The 9,227-nt window shown below is 48.9% G+C and overlaps 1 long non-coding RNA gene across 1 annotated transcript in view; it reads right to left on the reverse strand.

Annotated features, from left to right (window-relative positions):
- Positions 1-190: 190 nt before the first annotated feature.
- Positions 191-9,227, reverse strand: part of LOC106724084 — a 26,934-nt gene continuing 17,897 nt past the window's right edge. Inside the window, exon 2 of the long non-coding RNA XR_001359842.1 lies at positions 191-399. This is a non-coding gene — a long non-coding RNA (uncharacterized LOC106724084). The remainder of the gene's footprint in view (positions 400-9,227) is intronic.

The raw sequence follows: 9,227 nt of genomic DNA on the forward strand, positions 1-9,227 counted from the left end.
AAAAAAAAAATCTCCATAGCCGTTTTTCTAAAAAAAAACACCCAAAACAACCAAAACTGCATACATTGCCTCTATTTGATTTTCTAACTTGCTTCACAGTACACGGTTATGTGCTTTCAACCATGGACTATGGAGGCCCCCCACCCTGCTCCAGCTCCCCACCACAGCCTCCAGTCGGGCAAGGGCCTACCTTGTCATAATAGTAGCGCAGGGCTCTGCTCAGCTTGTCGTAGTTCATGTTCGTCTTGTTTTTGCGGAGTCCCCACAGCTTGGCCACTTCTTCTGCTTTGAGGAGCTTGAACTCACCATCGTTGGAAGTCCAGCAGATCAGATGCTCATGTTTCTGGTCCAGCAGCAACTGCAACAGGAACTGCCACAGCGTGATTGCACTCTCCATACCTGGGGAGGGAGGGTGGGTCAGAGCCGAGCACCTGGCAAGTCTGGGGGGCGGGGGGTGCCAGTGAACCCTCAGTGCCCCCTCTCCCCTCCCCGGGAACCCAATACCCTCGAGTTCATGTCCATCCCACCAGGCCACTCTGAATCGGGTGCCTTGGGCTGCATTTTGGAAACAGCTACGATTCAGAAATACAGGGCAGCCCTGTGGTCCTCGTATTCACAACACACATCCCCACAGGTGACAGGGTTGCGTTAGAAATAAAGTGAAAAATGATGAACGAACTGCCCACCTGTAGCATTAGACCCCATTCAAACGATTCTCCACTTAACACTAGTGTCTGCGTCCACCCGTCCTACCAACTCCTTTGCTGGTCGGTCTCTAGTCCGCTCATTGCTATGAATGCCCGACCCCTTGATACGTGCATCTGCGTGGGGGCCTGGGATCATGAGGTTGGGGGATATCAGTCGGGGTGACTATAGGCTGAGCTTCTGGAGGAAGGGTCTTTGTGGGCTCACTCTGTACTCCCAGCACTCTGACAACCCAGCACAGTGCCCGGATGCAGCATGCGCCAGCCGGCAGATGTCTGCCACTGGAAGAGGCTTCCGCACTTTCCCAGGCATTCGTCAGCTTGCAGATCAAACCGCACCGTCACTCGTGCGGAGGCGGGAACAGCATTTTTTTCTCCGCCATGAGAGGAAAACCTAGAAAATGTTATCTTTTCCCTTCGACTCGGGTGTGGACTTTGTGAGTGCTGTTCCTTCTGCCTAAAATGCTGTTCCCTGGCTTGGGAGGCTGGTGAATGCCTACTCACCGGGACCCCGTTCAAATAGGGCCTTCTCGAGGACATTTCACCCCACTCCCTCGGTGCTTCCCCTACTTCAGGCGTTTGAGGACTTTCGTGGCAACGGGTACTGATTCTAAACCCGATAATAACAGCAACAATAACCATGACAATAATCCACTTCTCTTATCGACACTCATCAAACTAGGAAAGAAGAGGTGGTTGGGCTGCACTCACACGCTTCACCTCAGATGAGCTGCGGTGACTGGACACAGGCCGTGCGCTGGGTTCCCATGTGGGCGGGATGGGGTGGCAGTCGGTGCTGGGCTGAGGAGGCCAGGGACTAACAGAGGGTGGGAAATGAGCTTCAGGTAGGAAGAGAGGCTTTATGGGCAAGCTGAGAGCTGGGGACAAAGCCAGCAAGAACTGAGACAGCCACGAGGGGACAGTGACGTCCTAGGAGGCGTGACTGGACCCCGGGAACGGTGAGGGTTCCCGCCCCTGGGAGGCCTGGGAGCCAGAATCGCTGCTTCGGGAGAGTTATCTGTCCCCACACTGTGGCCATCTCCACAACTCCTCTCATGCAACCCTCTTAAAGGGGCAGCTTTCAGGCTGACAACTTGATTTTCTCCCTTTCCACGTGGCCAGGGATGTGAAAACACCTAGCCATCCAACAAGTAGTCATTTCCTCATTGCCGCTCACACGTTTAGCCAAAGGAACACATTTTATTGTTTCTCTAAGCAACCTGGGTTTCTCAGTTAAAGGAAAGCAGATGAGGAGTGTTCTCAAATACCCACACGGCATTCTATGCATGGCCCTTTAAAGGGGAAATCAACCCTCCGCACAATGGCCACTCCGTCTGCGAGACTGCGAATCATTGTCTTATTGGATCAAAACCCCCGTTGCCTCTCACGAGTCTTGTAAGCACAACTGCTGTGATACACAGCAGCTCATGGGCTCCAGCTCCTGACAAGAACCACCCTCCAGTTACCAGAGGACTAGAGGCCCAGCGCGCAAAATCTCACGAGACCCATCAATGCACCTCCTGGTGACCGGTCGTTGGGTCATTACGGCGTTACGGCCACTAGCCTTTTATAATGTAGATGAGCCACAGGCGTTCTTCTCATCATTGGCACTAAGAATTGCTAGCAGTTGTCTCAAATTCTTTGGTGTGCTTTTAGCTAAGTACTTCAGAAAGTCACTTTTAAAATATCTTTGAAACTTGAAGGGGATGCTCAGAGGAACCTGCTCCAAAGGACAGAAGGCTGCCAGGAGGTTTGGAGGTGAGGGTGCAAGGGACCAGGGGAAAGTGGTCGGGCCCCTGCCCTTCCCCACCTGCAATGGACATGAACCACTGTGTTCCAGATGGGACGGGAGGGCCATGGAAACGCCTCCATGCATTTTACACTCGGTGCTCCTCCCACGCAGGCCTCCTCAGAGCTCCTTGAGCTTCCTGGAATCCCTTCTCATGGCGTTGCCACGGTGTGCATGGGAGCTATGGAGAAGGCTGGGTAAATGCCCTCAAGCCTTCCCTCCTTTCCCTGTTCACATAATCGTGCAACAGTGCCCTACACAGGATGGGGTACTTTTTCCCCATCCCACTGAAATTTGGGCTTGGCCAAGTGCTTTGATGTGGCCAAAGGAATCGTGGTAGAAGCTACAACGTGATGACTCTGAGCCGAGTTTGCAGGGGCTTCACACGTTTGTGCTTTTCCTCCTGTGCTCCTATCACCACTGTGAAGCTGCTGCTCCACAATGTGACGCATGGGCCCAACCTGAGCTCAACCCAGAGCCTGGAGCCAAGTCTCAGGTCCCACAGTCTGAAGTAGCATCCCTGAAGCCAACCCAGGAGAAAAAGAAATGCTGTTGGAAGCCACCAAGTCTAGGGGCAGTTTGTTACATGGCACCTTTGCAGCAAAAGCTGACTATTACAATGCTCGATGTCTTTGCTTTAAAAATTCTCTCTTTACTGGGGTACAATGTCTTTACACTATAGTGCCTACATTTACAATCACCAGCACTTTACAAAAAGTATTCTACGAGATGCAGAGGGACTGGCTGACCATGTCTTTACTCAAAGGGCTCCGTTGGGCTCAGTGATGACCACGTGCACAACGGCCGTCACACCTAAGACAAGCAAGTGGTGGAGATGGGGGCCTCCAGATCAGGCCCTCCCCCCCCCCCCCCCCATTTTTTGAAATGAAGAAAATGGGGGCTGCCAGGAGGTTTGGAGGTGAGGGTGCAAGGGACCAGGGGAAAGTGGTCGGGCCCCTGCCCTTCCCCACCTGCAATGGACATGAACCACTGTGTTCCAGATGGGACGGGAGGGCCATGGAAACGCCTCCATGCATTTTACACTCGGTGCTCCTCCCACGCAGGCCTCCTCAGAGCTCCTTGAGCTTCCTGGAATCCCTTCTCATGGCGTTGCCACGGTGTGCATGGGAGCTATGGAGAAGGCTGGGTAAATGCCCTCAAGCCTTCCCTCCTTTCCCTGTTCACATAATCGTGCAACAGTGCCCTACACAGGATGGGGTACTTTTTCCCCATCCCACTGAAATTTGGGCTTGGCCAAGTGCTTTGATGTGGCCAATGGAATGGTGGTAGAAGCTACAACGTGATGACTCTGAGCCGAGTTTGCAGGGGCTTCACACGTTTGTGCTTTTCCTCCTGTGCTCCTATCACCACTGTGAAGCTGCTGCTCCACAATGTGACGCATGGGCCCAACCTGAGCTCAACCCAGAGCCTGGAGCCAAGTCTCAGGTCCCACAGTCTGAAGTAGCATCCCTGAAGCCAACCCAGGAGAAAAAGAAATGCTGTTGGAAGCCACCAAGTCTAGGGGCAGTTTGTTACATGGCACCTTTGCAGCAAAAGCTGACTATTACAATGCTCGATGTCTTTGCTTTAAAAATTCTCTCTTTACTGGGGTACAATGTCTTTACACTATAGTGCCTACATTTACAATCACCAGCACTTTACAAAAAGTATTCTACGAGGTGCAGAGGGATTGGCTGACCATGTCTTTACTCAAAGGGCTCCATTGGGCTCAGTGTGACCACGTGCACAACGGCCGTCACCTAAGACAAGCAAGTGGTAGAGATGGGGACCTCCATATCAGGCCCCCCCGCCCCAGATTTCTGGAATGCAGGAACTGGGCCGAGGGGAGGCATGGAGCTGTGAACCAAGAACCACAGAGCTGCCCGCAAACTCTCACACGCCAGGAGAGCTTGGTTGGTGGCTGGGCGGGCTGTGGACCGTCCCCTTCCCTCCCCCTGGGTTCTCCAGGCCGACGTGTCACAGCCGGGCCACCACTGAGGGCTGGAGGGTTGCTCAGAAGAGTTACATGTGAGTAACACGGTTCCACCGGAGGTGACTAAGGCATCAAGCCATTCCTGCCTAAGGCTGAGGCTCATTCTCCGCTTCCCCTGTTCTCTCCAGCCACCCCTCTGCCCTGGTTGGTCCACCAGTTTCGAGGACTGCACAGCACACAAATCTTCACTGTTGAAAATCCCCGTCACACATGACTCAGAGATGAGTCTCAGAAATATTTCCCAGTGAGCTAATAATCACATCTAGAAACATCTGTCACTCCCTTCAACACTTGGCAGAAGTAATCCTGGGATCGAGTGGGCCCCAAAGACAGCTGTGGACCCTCCCACACCCTCTGGCCAGAGCCCTAGGGGGGGTTAAACTGTGAGAGTGTATGTGGGGGGGGGCAGGGGCCACCAGCTGACGTCACCGCTGTGCTCTCCATGCAAGGGCACTCGCTGTGTTTCTTTGATTTTAATTCAAACCTTAACTCATTTTAATCGTGATTAAGTGTCATCATTTGCACAGTTGTTTTTACATACCATCACGCTTCACACTCTATCACACCCCTGCCAGCTACAAATTTTGTTCCCTCTGGGACGCTGCAAAAGGAAGAATCTGACATTGTGTTTGGGGAGCATGCTCTTCCAACAACCGCCAGCACAGAACATATTAGCAAATTATCCAAATGAAGCTCCCTCTCACCAGGAAAAAAAAAAAATCTAAGGGCTTGGTTTTTTTGTTGTTTTTTTTTTTTTCCAGATTAATTCCTCAATGAAGCCCCGTGTCTTAACATGCAGGTGTTATGAGGAATATGAGTAACTCAGACAGTATACTCTGGCTCCTATTGAATAAAAAGTTGGAAAAAGTGTTGATACTTGAGATTTAGGCTGTGTGCAGCATTACGCAAACAGAGGCCAGCTTTAAGATAAAATGTTTCATCAGCCTAGCCTCATTTAGCTCATTTGGAAAACTCTCCACTGAAAATACATAGAACACATGAGCCCTGGCCGGTGTGGCTCAGTTGGTTGGGCATCATCCCATATGCCAAAAAGATGCCGGTTCGATTTCCAGTCAGGGCACATGCCCAGGTTGTGGGCTCTATGCCCAGTAGGGGGTGTGCAGGAGGCAGCCTGGGTCATTGATGTTTCACTCTCCCTCTCCCTTCCTCTCTCTCTCAAAACCAATAACAATTTTCTTTTAAAAAAATAAGTGAAAATACATCGAACACATGAACGAAATGCTATATAAATGCTTTAAAAACATTCCTCCAAAACAAATTTCTGCTCATTAGAAAATGCTTCTCCTTCCCCACCCCCCTGTCCAGACCTTATTTTGAATGTATGAGATTCTATCGGGTATTGCAATGCCACTCAAAGCCAACCTCTGCACTTAGATATCTGAGAGGATCAGTCCACTCTAAGGCGTCACCGCTCTGACAGGAAGAGGGGCCCCTTAGCACTTGACAGTAACTTCACCTCGGTCGGTGGCGTAGCCTGCAATGAATGGTCACCATTTCTGAAACCCCAGAGCTAACCAAATAGGACAGTCACGGCAGCTGGCAGGCCCGCCTCCAGGCCTCTCCAGAGAACAAGGCTACCTCCTATTTGCCCCAACTGCTCTCCCTTTGTAATATATACCTTAGATCTTGCCGCAGTGGGTCTAGTTAGATAATTTAAAACAGGCTGTCCAATTTGAATAACACACATACCTCCTTTTAAACGCACAGGGGAAAAATTAACAGGTTTTCCCATGTTGACAAATGATTTTCATTAAAATTTTTATTATGTTCTCCCTTCGATAGAGGCTCCTCAAGGTTTAGAATTCTCATAGAACGGTAAAATGAATTGCACAGATAACACACATCCCCCTCCCCCACTCAGATTAACAATTTTACATAGGATAGATGATGTTTTGTGGAAATGCATCTAACACGCACCCAAAGGTTATGGCAAGGACTGAGCCAACGTAGGTACTTGTAAGTAAAATGTGTTTACACTACTATGCTCTCCAAAACTCCATTCTCCCCACTTCCTTCTTTTTTTTTTTTTTTGAGTGTCCATTTTATGTCCAGACGCCGGGTATTTGGGACATATCAGTGAACAAAAGAGATGAAGATCACTGTCCTCATGGAGCGTGCCTTCAGGGGGAGAAGACAGGCCATATGTCAATAGCAAACGTGACTACTTAACAACACAGCAGGTTATTCTGAATGCATGAAATTCTACAGGGTATTGCAATTGCAAAATCAAACTCTGCACTTATATATCTACGAAGATCAGTCCACTTTAAGGTGTCAGGGCTCTGACGGGAAAAGGAGCCCCTTAGAACTTGATACTGACTTCATGGGAAAATGCAGCCAGAGCCGGTGAAGGGGCTGGGAGCCTGGGATGCGCGAGCAGTCTTGGAAGGCCTCCTGGAGAAACTGAGAGTTGAGAAATTCCTTTGTTAAAAAATAATGTTCAGCCCGGCCAGTGTGTCTCAGTGGTTGATCATCCACCAGGAGGTCGGGGTTCCATTTCCAGTCAGGGGGCACATGCCCAGGTTTTGGGCTCGATCCCAAGTAGGGGGCGTGCAGGAGGCAGCCAGTCAGTGACTCTCTCTCATCATTGATGCTTCTATCTTTCTCCCCTCTCCCTTCCTCTCTCTGAAGTGAATAAACAAATAATAATAATGAATTTCACACTGGGTAACATCCTGGCTCTCTGGCAGATACAAAAATGAAGACAGGTTAAAGATTTAATTTTACCCATTAATCAAGGAGGGAACCAGGCAGACGCTATAACAAGGCAGGGGTGGGAACAGCAGTGACAAATGCCAAGGAAGCAGCAGCAGCGTGGGGCCTGGAGTGCCAAGGCCTGCAGTTTACACACCGACAGCCTCCCCCTTGAGCCTGAAGAACAGAAGTGTCTCAGGGTGATTGTGCTCCCTCAAGGGGCCGGCCAGAGAGTTAGCTCTACCCCAGGACCACCAGCATCGCCCTGTCACCTGAACCTGCACCCTGAGGCTGATTCAGGGACCACCACTTTGCACAAGTCTAAGAGGCCTAGTGATTTTGCATTTCTAACTTCAGGAGGTTTTTTTTTTTTTTTGCACAAAGAGGGTTCCCCCAAATTGTTTTCAGCGTCAAGCCCACAACACCTGGACCTGCCGCTGGGGGCTGTGGGAGCCCCTTCTCAGGCTGCCTCCTCCCTCCCTCTCTCCCTCCTAGAAGCTGCTTTCCTGGTCTTGGAAGCAGGCATTCTTTCGGCCTGCCACAAGGTGGCGCCAGACGTCTTAATGTGAGATGGGGCTGCCCGGAATCTTTATGCAAAGCATGAGGTTTTTTTGCTTCCATTCTTAGAAGTCAAATACCCACTAATTTGTTCTTCTTTCTATTGATGGCAACCTAACATTTCTCTTTGCATGCTCCTGAGTTCATTTTTAAAGTTACACTGAGGTGGGAGTTGAGGAAGTAGAATTATTATCTTTCATTTTCTACGGCTTATGCATTGTAGGAACTAAAGAAATTAGCCGACTTAAAAAACATTAGTCAGAAATGAGAGAGGCCACGAAAAGGAGAACTGTGTAAGAAGTAAATAGAGCAGGCGCTCAGTAAGTACCGGTCTTTTTTGCTTGTTAAAACTTGCACATTAGAGAAATAAGGATGGATTTGAATACTTCATAGCAAAAATTCTCTTAAATTCAACTCCCCTGTCCAAGTCCTCTGTCTAGAGCAGCATCTACTGAGTGTTTCTGTACCATTACATTATCAGTGCCCAAGAGAAAGGGCAGAAACCATTTCATTACATAAAACAAACGCTGCTCTTAAATCAAGGAACTGGGAAACAATAATATGTATTACCTGAGGTCTGCAGTAACTCAGCAAAGGCTAATTTTAAGGAATTAAGTTAATAAAGATAATACCTGGTAACTACGCAGCCCATACTTGAAATCTTTATTTTTGTAGGTGGAACTAAGATTATGGAAATGTATTTTCAAAAATATTTTAATTATTGTCAATAAGTGCATGTAAAAAAATGCTACTCTGTGAGGTCAAGTTCCTGCCCCTCAAAGCTTTTTATCTATTAACAAGTGTTTGTATTCTCATTCATTCTGTGAATCCCTACAGAGTGCCCATTTTTTAAAGAGTAAAATGCGCAGGAAAAGAGAGGGAAAGGCCCCATTGCGCAGCCTACTTATAGTATTGACCCTTCACAGTTTGCAATGTTTTTCAAATAACTCTTCCACCTGAGAAAAGAAAAAGAACTTTCGCCGAAACCGGTTTGGCTCAGTGGATAGAACGTCGGCCTGCGGACTGAAGGGTCCCGGGGTCGATTCCGGTCAAGGGCATGTACCTGGGTTGCAGGCACATCCCCAGTGGGAGATGTGCAGGAGGCAGCTGATCGATGTTTCTCTCTCATCGATGTTTCTAACTCTCTATCTCTCTCCCTTCCTCTCTGTAAAAAATCAATAAAACATATTTTTAAAAAAAAAAAGAATTTTCAGGGGAAATCACTGAATGTCACTGTAATAACAACAGTCGTTTACTGTGCTTGTGATCCACCCCTCTTTCCTTCTGAAACCCTGTGTTATCTCTGGGCACGTTAGAAACAAGTCAATTGGTTCATAGGTGACCTTTTTTTGTGGGAATTTCCTTTGGAAAAGTAAAGCGATGGCTACATCAACTCGGGCTGGGAAAGTGTGTTTGAGCCATTCTACTTCCTCCCACATCCGTATATTCATGCCACTTCCCACCACAC

Source organism: Myotis brandtii, unplaced genomic scaffold (genome assembly GCF_000412655.1).
Source record: "Myotis brandtii unplaced genomic scaffold, ASM41265v1 scaffold708, whole genome shotgun sequence".
In the NCBI taxonomy this organism is placed as follows: Eukaryota; Metazoa; Chordata; class Mammalia; order Chiroptera; family Vespertilionidae; genus Myotis; species Myotis brandtii.